The sequence below is a fragment of the Callithrix jacchus genome, chromosome 7 (assembly GCF_049354715.1).
Source record: "Callithrix jacchus isolate 240 chromosome 7, calJac240_pri, whole genome shotgun sequence".
Taxonomy (NCBI): Eukaryota; Metazoa; Chordata; class Mammalia; order Primates; family Cebidae; genus Callithrix; species Callithrix jacchus.
The window spans coordinates 95,693,034-95,702,437 of NC_133508.1; the positions used below are offsets into that span (position 1 = coordinate 95,693,034).

The following is a 9,404-nucleotide window of genomic DNA, read 5'->3' on the forward strand; positions in this document are numbered from 1 at the left end:
GCAGGAAAGAGGAGACTTCATTGTTCTCTAATTCTGGGATGTGTGGGCCCAAGACAAAGGGCAAGAAAGTCCTTGTTGTTCCTCTAGCCTTAGTGGGATGTAAGAAATTGGATTTATTCCTTCAGATTCATGTGAGAAGTCCTGGCTCTGTCAGCTGTTCCTCAACTAGTATCTTTCAAAGCATGACTGATGGGATAATGAGGACTGCCCTGAAAGGCTTCTCCAAGATCATGGGAGGCTGCCAATTGGAAGGTACCAGAAACCGACACAACTAAATTGCTCAGCCCTGTGAACCTCTTTCTCCACCCACACTACTGGTTTTTCATGTACCTTCAACCTTCTATTCATCCATCTCTTCAGCCAGGCAGGCAGGCAGGCATCCTCACTGAGCGCCTCCCAGGTGATAGGCCTGTACTGGGCTGAGGGGTACAATGGCAAATAACATCTAACCACTAGTTCCAAGGAGCTTATAGTCCACACAGCAACTACCACTTAGTGGGGGCTTAGTATATATTTGTTGAATGAATATCATGGAAATGTATGAATTACTACAGTAAGGATTTATAAACCACACCTCCGGTTCCTTCCCACTTACACAGATGATTTATCTAGAGCTGCAGGATACATCAGTAGAAAAACCTCACTGGCTCTTAAGCTTGTCTGTTTTTCTCATTTTTTAAAAGCAATGAATATGTAGCAATTTGGAGGTGGAAGAAAATACAATCCAATAGATGCCATTTGCATTTTAAAAGGCATTGGAAATAAATAACATTTGGGCAGAAAAGACAACCTCAGATAGCACATGAGGAAAAAAAATCCAAATAAACGGCATCGAAGAATGTTAAGGATGAAGACAGCCTTCCAGGAAACCTAGTCCAGTAGTGCTAATCTGTTTTGAGTCACAGAATCCGTGTCTAAAGACAGTGATAGATCCTCTCTTCAAATAAATGCAGCTGTGCATAAAGACACTATATTTTGTACAGATTCCAGTTTCACAGAATCCCTGAAATTCATATCAAGGACCTTCCTGACCTTAATGTAAAATGTCTGATGGAACTCATCACCTTCATCTCACTTAACAGGCACAGTGACATGACTTGTTCAAGATCAGTCAGCCAGTTAGTGAAAACATTAGGCAGTTTGGTCTCACGAAAGAACTCAGAAACCAGTTGCCTGAGTTCAAATTCTGCCTTTGCCATTTACTAGCGATTTGACCTCAATAAATCGTATAACGTCCCCCTGCCTCTATTTGCTTATCTGTAAAATGGGGATAATAATAGTTAACCTACTTCACAGGGTTACTGTGAGGATTAGGAGTTAATCTATGTTTAAAAACAAACAAGTTGGAGTTGGGGTTGGTTAGTAAACTATTTAGTTAAAGACTAAAAAATTTAGCCTTTGTGTGCTAAGGATCAAAATTCAAGATGGTACTGAATGCAGTGACTCATGTCTGTAATCCCAGCAGTCTGGGAGGCTGAGACAGGCGGTAGCTTGAGCCCAGGAGTTTGAGACCAGCCAGGGCAACATGTCAAAACCCCATCTCTACAAAAACTTTAAAATTTGTCAGGTGTGGTTTTACGTGCCTGCAGTCCCAGCTACTTGGGAAGCTGAGGTGGGAGGATCACTTAACCCCAACAGGTCAAGGCTGTAGTGAGCCATGCTGGCATCACTGTACTCCAGCCTGGGTGACAAGACCCTATCTAAAAATGATAAATACAAAATACAAAAAATAAAAACTAAAAAAAAATTAAGATAATTGGGAAGTACTTATATAACTATTTAACAATGCAAACAACATCTCAGCCAGGCTCGATGGCTCACACCTGTAATCCTAGCACTTTGGGAGGCTGAGGAGGGTGGATCACCGGAACTCAGGAGTTTAAAACCAGCATGGACAACATGACAAAATCCCATCTTTACAAAAAATCCAAAAATTAGCCCAGCCAGGTGTCATGTGCCTGTAGTCCCAGCTACTTGGGAGGGTGAGATGGGAGGTTGGCTTGAGCCCAGAAGGCAGAGGTTGCAGTGAGCTGAGATTGTGATTGTGGCACTACAGTCCAGCCCAGGTGATACAGCCAGACCCTGTTTCAAAATTTAAAAATGTCTCAGCCTATGGACCACACAAAAACAGAATTTGGCCAGTGCAGTTTGCTGACCCCTCGCTGAGAGCAGCCACCTGGCACACAAGAAGTGCTTGATAAATGGTAGTTTCTATTATCCAAATCAGGACTCTTTCGATTGCTCTGAACTACTTATGCTCCATGCAGCATAAATAACAGGAAACAAGGTGCTAGCTGACCAACTTAGCCAACCTGTTTGTCTAAAAATAAACCAGACTTACCAGGATGTATAGCGTCTCCCTGCACCTCCCTGTGTCAGAGCCTTCCTATTTGTGTCCTGCTCCAGTAGGTAAAGCAGCCAATGCTCTAATTATTCTCAGGGAACCCTCAAGTCAGGTGCCCCATCAAGGCAGGTGGGAGTAGCTGGAATGGTTTCTGGGCAGAGGTAGAGACTGGAGAGGGAGAAAGAGGGGCACATCCCACAGCTCTGAGGTGTCCCAGATTCTGGAGCACTCTATCTTCCAACTGTGGCATCCTGGACACGTCTTGCCTCTTGTACCTGCAGAAGGCCAGTTCTGTCCATCAGCCACCTCCTTCCCACACCTGCCCTACATTAGAGAAGCCCTTCCCAGGGCAGCTCCAGACATAAATTCAACCATGGTTCTTGGTTGGAGGGGACCCCATCATCTACTCCCAATCACCCCATTTTAACAATAGGAAAAGTAAGGACTGTGTTATAGAAGTGACTTGCCTGAAGTCACACAGCAGTCATAGTCATGCTGGGATTAAAAACCCAGGTTCCTGCCTCCCAAGCCAGTACTTTTTTCCTGCCTGAGTTCCTGCAGGTTTCTCTTTGGCACACAATGGAAATAGCAGAGGAGTTTTCTGGTGCAGTTTTTTTATGCTTATCAGAGTGAAGCTGGATTTGACCTAGATACAGCCCTTTTCACAGTGTATTCACTTGTTTATCAACATTCCTTGAGCTCCTTCTACATGCCAGGCTGTGCGCTGAGCACAAAAGATGAAAAGAGAGCCAATGTCTTCTTTCAAGGGCTCAGTTTACAACCAGGTGTGATTATTGTTTCTCATTGGTTGGTTTGCGTATTTGTTTGTTCATTCAACAAACATTACTGATCATATACTTTGCGTCAGGCATGGCACTAGATGCTGGGAATAAGCATTAGTAAAATCTCTGCCTTTGTGAAAATTATGATCTAGTGAGAGAGATCCACAATAAACTAAATAAACACAGAATAGTGTGCAGGTAGGTGTTTGAAAACAAGTTCTCCAGGAAAAAAAGAAAGTACCCTAATTTGTAGCCTTTGGTGATTTTCAAGTAGCTGATAAATGGTCAAGTCAGGATTTGAACTCCAGCAACTGGTTTCTGAGTTCCTTTTTAACACCAAATGGCCTAATGTTTTCATTAACTGGCTGTGTAACCTTGAACAAGTCATTTCACTGTCCCTGTTAAGTGAGATGAAGGTGATGAGTTCCATAAGAGATTGTAAATTGAGGGCAGGAGGGCCCTTAGTGTCCTCTCCTTGTGGCCAATTTCAAGCTACCAACATGGTGTCACCGAGTGCCAGTTTGGGAGTGATTCACACAGTTGGCTCTTGCAGCCCAGTATTGCATGGACTGTAGACAGATGACAATGGCTCTGAAGGAAAAGAAGCAGGTTACAGGGCAGGAGAGTGAGGGAGGCTGTGCTATTTTAGATTGGCTACAGGCAGGACTTTGAGAGGCAAGATTTGAACAGAGACCTAAATAAAGTAAGGAAGCCAGCTATTTAGTGAATATTTAGGAAATGAGCATCCCAGGCAGAGGGAACAACAGATGCCTTGAGTCACGACTGTGCTTCGCCCTTTGAGGGATGGTGAAAAGACCAGTCTGCAGTGAGCCCAGGATTTAGGAGAGCACGCAAAGGGGGAACTTGAATCCAGTCGGTATGTGCAGCAGTAGTGAGGGCAAGAGCTGCTACCTGGACAAGGGGATGATAGGATGATATTCGCAAGGAATCTTAAAACATGAGGACAGGTTTAACCAGAAGGGTTGGAGTTTGGGCAGAAGTGGAAAGATGAGAGAGCTCTGAAAAGAAAGAATGGTGTGAGCAAAGGCACCAAAGGGTGGAATAGAGTAATATGGCTGGGGGTTGGGAGCATGTGGTCAGTCAAGCCTGCACAGGGAAGTGAGAGCCGCATTGTGAAGCCAGTGACAGCTTTTCACCTGGGAGAGACATATAAGAAGGCATTTGTGGAGGATAAATTTGACAGGGGGACACAAAAGGCAAAGAGACTACACTACAGGCTACTGGTGCAGGATAGAAAGGATGGATGAGTGCCTGATTTAGGGAAAAGAGAAAGGGATGAATGTGGAACAATACACCCATGTCTCTGTAATGATATCCACTAAGGGCTTTCATGCATGCCATTGCTCCTCATCTTCACTACAGCCCCGTGAGGTACATGGGATATGCAGTGTGATGGGTTCAAGATGGTAGCAAATCTTTGACTCCTCCCCTCACTTCCCGTTGAATCTGGACTGGCCCCATGTCTCACTGATAGCCAACAGAATGTAGCAGAAGTGATACAAAGGGACTTCCAAGGCTAGGTCAGAGGTAACCATTTTGGCTGCTTTGTGAGAAGTCTGACTTCTCTAAGAAGTCCCAGCTAGAGAGGACACATGGCAAGAAAGGTGTCCAACCAGCCTCCAGACTTTAAGCCTTCCCAGCCCAGGTGATTTAAAAAGCCACCTTGGACATCAAGCCCAGTCTAGCCTTTGGACAAGTCCAGCCCCAGGGCCATCTGACTGCAGCTACACTAGACCCCAAGCAAGAACCCTCCAGGTGAGCCCAGTCAACACGAACCCTGAGAGGTAATAATTGTTATAAGCCATTAAGGTTTAGGGTGGTTTGTGATTCCACAATAGATAATCAGAAGACACCTGATATTATCCCCATTTTAGTTGGGGACCTGAGGCTCAAGGAGATCATGAGGGCTTGTCAAAAGTCACATGACTAATGAATGATAGAGCCAGAGCTAAAATCCAGGTGTGCTGACCTTTAGAATTGCTGTTTGAACTCTTTTCTGCTCTATCATTACCATCCTCTCCCAAGCCCTGGGCCCAGAAAAGTTGGGGAGGGAAGGAGCCAGCCATCTGAGTCTTTTTGCCAGCCCAAAGGAAGGGTTCACTCTTGCCGTGTATAGTAGCCCAGTTCTCAGGGTGGGTAAGAGAAGTGTGTCCCTTCCAGCATCCTGATGCCCAAGGGGTACTCCCTTCTGGCATATCCCCAGGTTCCTCTCTCTATTTAAGCCCTCTGCCAACCGGCTGTCCCCTTGGGAATGAAGAAACTCACATTTACTGAGCATCATCTGACTAAGCATTTTTATGCAATGTTAGCTCATATAATCCATACATCATGAATACCAAGTAGGTATGACACAATTGATGGGAAACTGAGGCTCAGAGGGGAAGAGCTTTGCCCAGACTCACACAGAAAATGAGTTTCAGAGCCTGGATTCCAAGCCCGATTTGTCTATTCTACCATCTGCATTCCTTCCACTGGAAGATGGGGCTAATGTTACACAGGCTTGTCTTGGGGTTTGGGGAAAGTAACTCCCAAAGACATGCCAGCACAGCATCTGATATGACACAGGTTGTCAGTGCATGCCACATTCCCTTTCCCTTCCCTCTCTCTATTTCTGCTCCATCCAGAAGAAATTCACAACCTGCCAAAAGGCGAGAGAAGTCCTTGAGTAGAAAAATAAGACTCAACGGTTATTGAACTCTCTGTGGAGTAAGCTCACGAATTATCTTATTTTCACAAATACACTATGAATGTAGGTGCTGTTATAGCTCCACTTTACATCTGATGAGGTCAAGCCTTAGAAAGATAGGAAACTCGCCCATGATCATATAGCAAGTAGGAGATGGACTCAAGATTGAAGCCCTGGTGTTGTTGTCTCGTTCATGCTCTTAAATAGCAAAGCCTGCCTCAGCCCCTGAACCGGGAGCTCTCATACCAGCTGCATGCCTGGCAGCCTGCCTGATGGAGCAGGACTGGGCAGGCTGATTAATGAAGGGACCGACCTGGGGAAGGAATGAGGTCACATTCCATGAGACAGAGTCAAGGCAGTTCACGCATCACTTCAAATACTCACTCTCTTGGAAAAATACCGGCAGGGTTAGATATTCATGCCAAATAAGAAAACTGGATATACAAAATGGATATTAAGACTGAGCATAGTATCCAGCCTTCCAGGACCATAGGCCTAAAGGGGACCAATGGCTCAGCCATGGGTTGTAGCCCTCCAAAGACTCGTTCATGTCCTGCCCCCGTCCTGTACTTATCCCCAGTCTCCAGAAGATCAGCTGGCAAGTGGGAGGAGTTGCAGTATGCCAGGCCTTCCCTCTGGCTTCCACCCCTCTTTGTATGTGACTTAAACACATAATACGTTGTTATGAATGACTTTTAATTCATTGACTTTTCAAGATATTTTGGGGGCACCTACTTCAGTCAGGCACTGTGCTAGGAGTAGTGAATATGATACATTAGTTACTACCTTGCCCCTACAATCCAAATATGAAACTGGAGATGAACATTTTGATAGGTAAGTATAGGGTTCTATAGGAACTAACATTATTCCTTTCTTCTTTCCCTCTCCTCATTCCTTCCTTTTTCTATTCTTTCCTTCCTTCCATAAATACTTATTAAGAACCTACTATGTGCTGGTATTAGTCAAGGTGCTAGAGGGGAAAGTAGTGAACAACAGAGATGCCTGCCACCTTGGAGTTCACATCCTGGTGATGACTGGGGAATTTGACCTGGGGTAGGAAAAACTTGTGAAGGAACTTCAACTTGTAAACCAGGCCAGAGTTTGAACTTTATCTGGTTGATAAAAGAGAACCTAATATTAAATTTAGGCAAGGGAATAGTCTAAGTAGATTTGTGTTTCAGAAAAATCACAGGAAACTACATGGAGGATGAGTGGCAGGAGGTGAGACTGGAAGCAGTAAGATCAGATTGGAAGTTGCTGGGAGACCATGAGAGAGATGGGTTGGTGCCCTAGACCAAGTGGGCTGCTGAGAAAGGAAGAGAGCCCCACAATTCACTCCCACAGGGCCAGTGGTGATGGTGGCACCTTGAACAGGATGGCAAAGCAGCACCTCTTCAAAGTGATATTCGAAAAAACATGTACAAATCTATTTGGTGGGCATAGAGAGAAACAAATGACCTGTTATTAAAAATTGCATTATGTTGCTTTATGTTAATTATGCATACTGAAGATGACATTTCAAATCATTTGCATTGTCTTTCATTTCACAATTTCTGTATCACTCCTAGGAGGGTAGCAAACTGAGATACCATGGGAAGAGTCCATCTACTCTGCTGGAGGCACCACATGGAGAGAGGGAGGGGTCCAGCCAAGCCCAGCCCAGTCTCCAGCTGTCCCCACCAGGGTGCCAGGCATGTGAATGATGACATCCCAGGATCCTCAGACCAGACCAACTGCCATCTAAATACTGCTGAGTAACCCCAGTCAAAGCCCCGTGAAGCCTAAGTGTCTCCAGACTAAGCCCTGCCTGAATTTATGACCCATAGATGGTGAGGTATAGTAAGATGTTTGTATGTTCAAGATAGTTTTGTTGTTTGCTGTTCAGCAATTTGGTAAACAAAACAGCCCCATTTGTTCAGAGTTAGTTAAGCAACATCGAAGTTGATAAGCCCCTGCTCCATCTGGAAGCCTTGTCATGTGATCCCCACTGTGAGTCTCTGGTGTCCATTACATACCAGCTGATTGTTCTAAGCAAACCTTGCTAACATCATTCTCCTTGCCAGGTGGATATGAGGAGGCTTGAGACAATGTGAGCCCCTGTGTCTTGACGGGAGCTCCTAAAGACCTAGTAAAAGATTTTTCATGGGTATCAGGTCTCTTTCTCTCCTTCACCAGATGTGAAAGACACACATCCCAACTGCCATTAGCAGCCACCATCCGATCGCAAGGGGAACTGGATTTGTGAAGAAGCCAATGCTATTGAGGGTAAAGGGAAGAGATGGAAAGAACCTAAGACCACAGTAACATCATCGAATCACTGAATCAATCAACCTGGAAGCCCACCCTACAGTTGTACAGGTGCTGGGTGAACTAATTCTTAAGTTTCCAATTTAAGCTAATTTGTGCAGGATTTTTTTGCTTGCTACTCAAGGCAACCTACTTAATTTAATGGTATGGTTTCTTTCTCTGAAATATGGATGTTTGATTGGTAAATTCAATTTCTTAATTTCCAGCCAATCCTGAACTCAACCTATGCTCACTTGCTGTAGTTAAAGCCCTAGAATAGAGAATGAGAGAGAAATATTTTTGAGCCAGCTATCATTTATACCATAAATTTGACTTAATGTACAAAATCCATGAAAGCAGTGCCTCTAAACAGAATGCTACCAATGAATATTAACAGCAGTAATTATAAGAAGGATAACAAATATCATGGAGGAGTTGCAATATGCCAAACATTATTTTAAATACCATATGGATTACCTCATTTAATTTCCAAAACACTTCCATGTGGTCAGAGATATTTTAATCTCCATTTTACAGAGTAGAAACTGAGACAGGGGAAAAACAGTTAAGTTAATTTTTTTCCAGGTCACACAGCAGCAAGTGGTGGAATTGGAATTTGAACTGAAAAAGTCTGACTCCCAAGCTCTGTCTCTTAACTATTCTAAACCAAGGAAGTAGTAACAAGGAAAGTAGTAGCACCAATAAAATAAGTAAATAAAAAGTTTTATAGATTTGTTTAGTAAGAAAGGATGATGCATGGGGGATGTGGATTTGGGAGTGAATGAATCAATTATGAGGTACAAGTGGACCCTCAATATTTTACACATGCCCATGAACACTATTTATTGATGTTTTATAAATAGCTACGTAATTACATATTCACATATATATATACATACAATGGATTTATTCATTAATTAATTAATTTATTTGACAGAGTCTCACCCTGTCATCCAGGCTGGAGTGAGTGTAGTGGTGCAATCTCAGCTCACTGCAACCTCTACCTCCCAGGTTCAAGTGATTCTCATGCCTCAGCCTCTGGAGTAGCTGGGATTACAGGTGCATGGCACCATGCCCCACTAGTTTTTAGTAGAGATGGGTTTCACCATGTTGGCCAGGCTGGTCTCATACTCCCGACCTCAAGTGATCCACCTACCTCGGCCTCCCAAAGTGCTGGGATTATAGGCATTAGCGACTGTGCTCAGCCCATTTACTGCTAATGCTTCTTTCCTATGTGACCTTTCAAACTTTAGTTTTGTTGATCATGGTAACATATTTCGGGAGA

General features: G+C 44.0%; 1 long non-coding RNA gene across 1 annotated transcript; it reads left to right on the top strand.

Annotated features, from left to right (window-relative positions):
- The first annotated feature begins 2,318 nt into the window (after positions 1–2,318).
- On the top strand, positions 2,319–9,000 carry LOC118142953 (uncharacterized). Its single transcript, XR_004726950.3, has 3 exons — positions 2,319–7,662; positions 8,009–8,191; positions 8,705–9,000. It is a non-coding gene; the product is annotated as an uncharacterized LOC118142953 (long non-coding RNA).
- Positions 9,001–9,404: the final 404 nt, after the last annotated feature.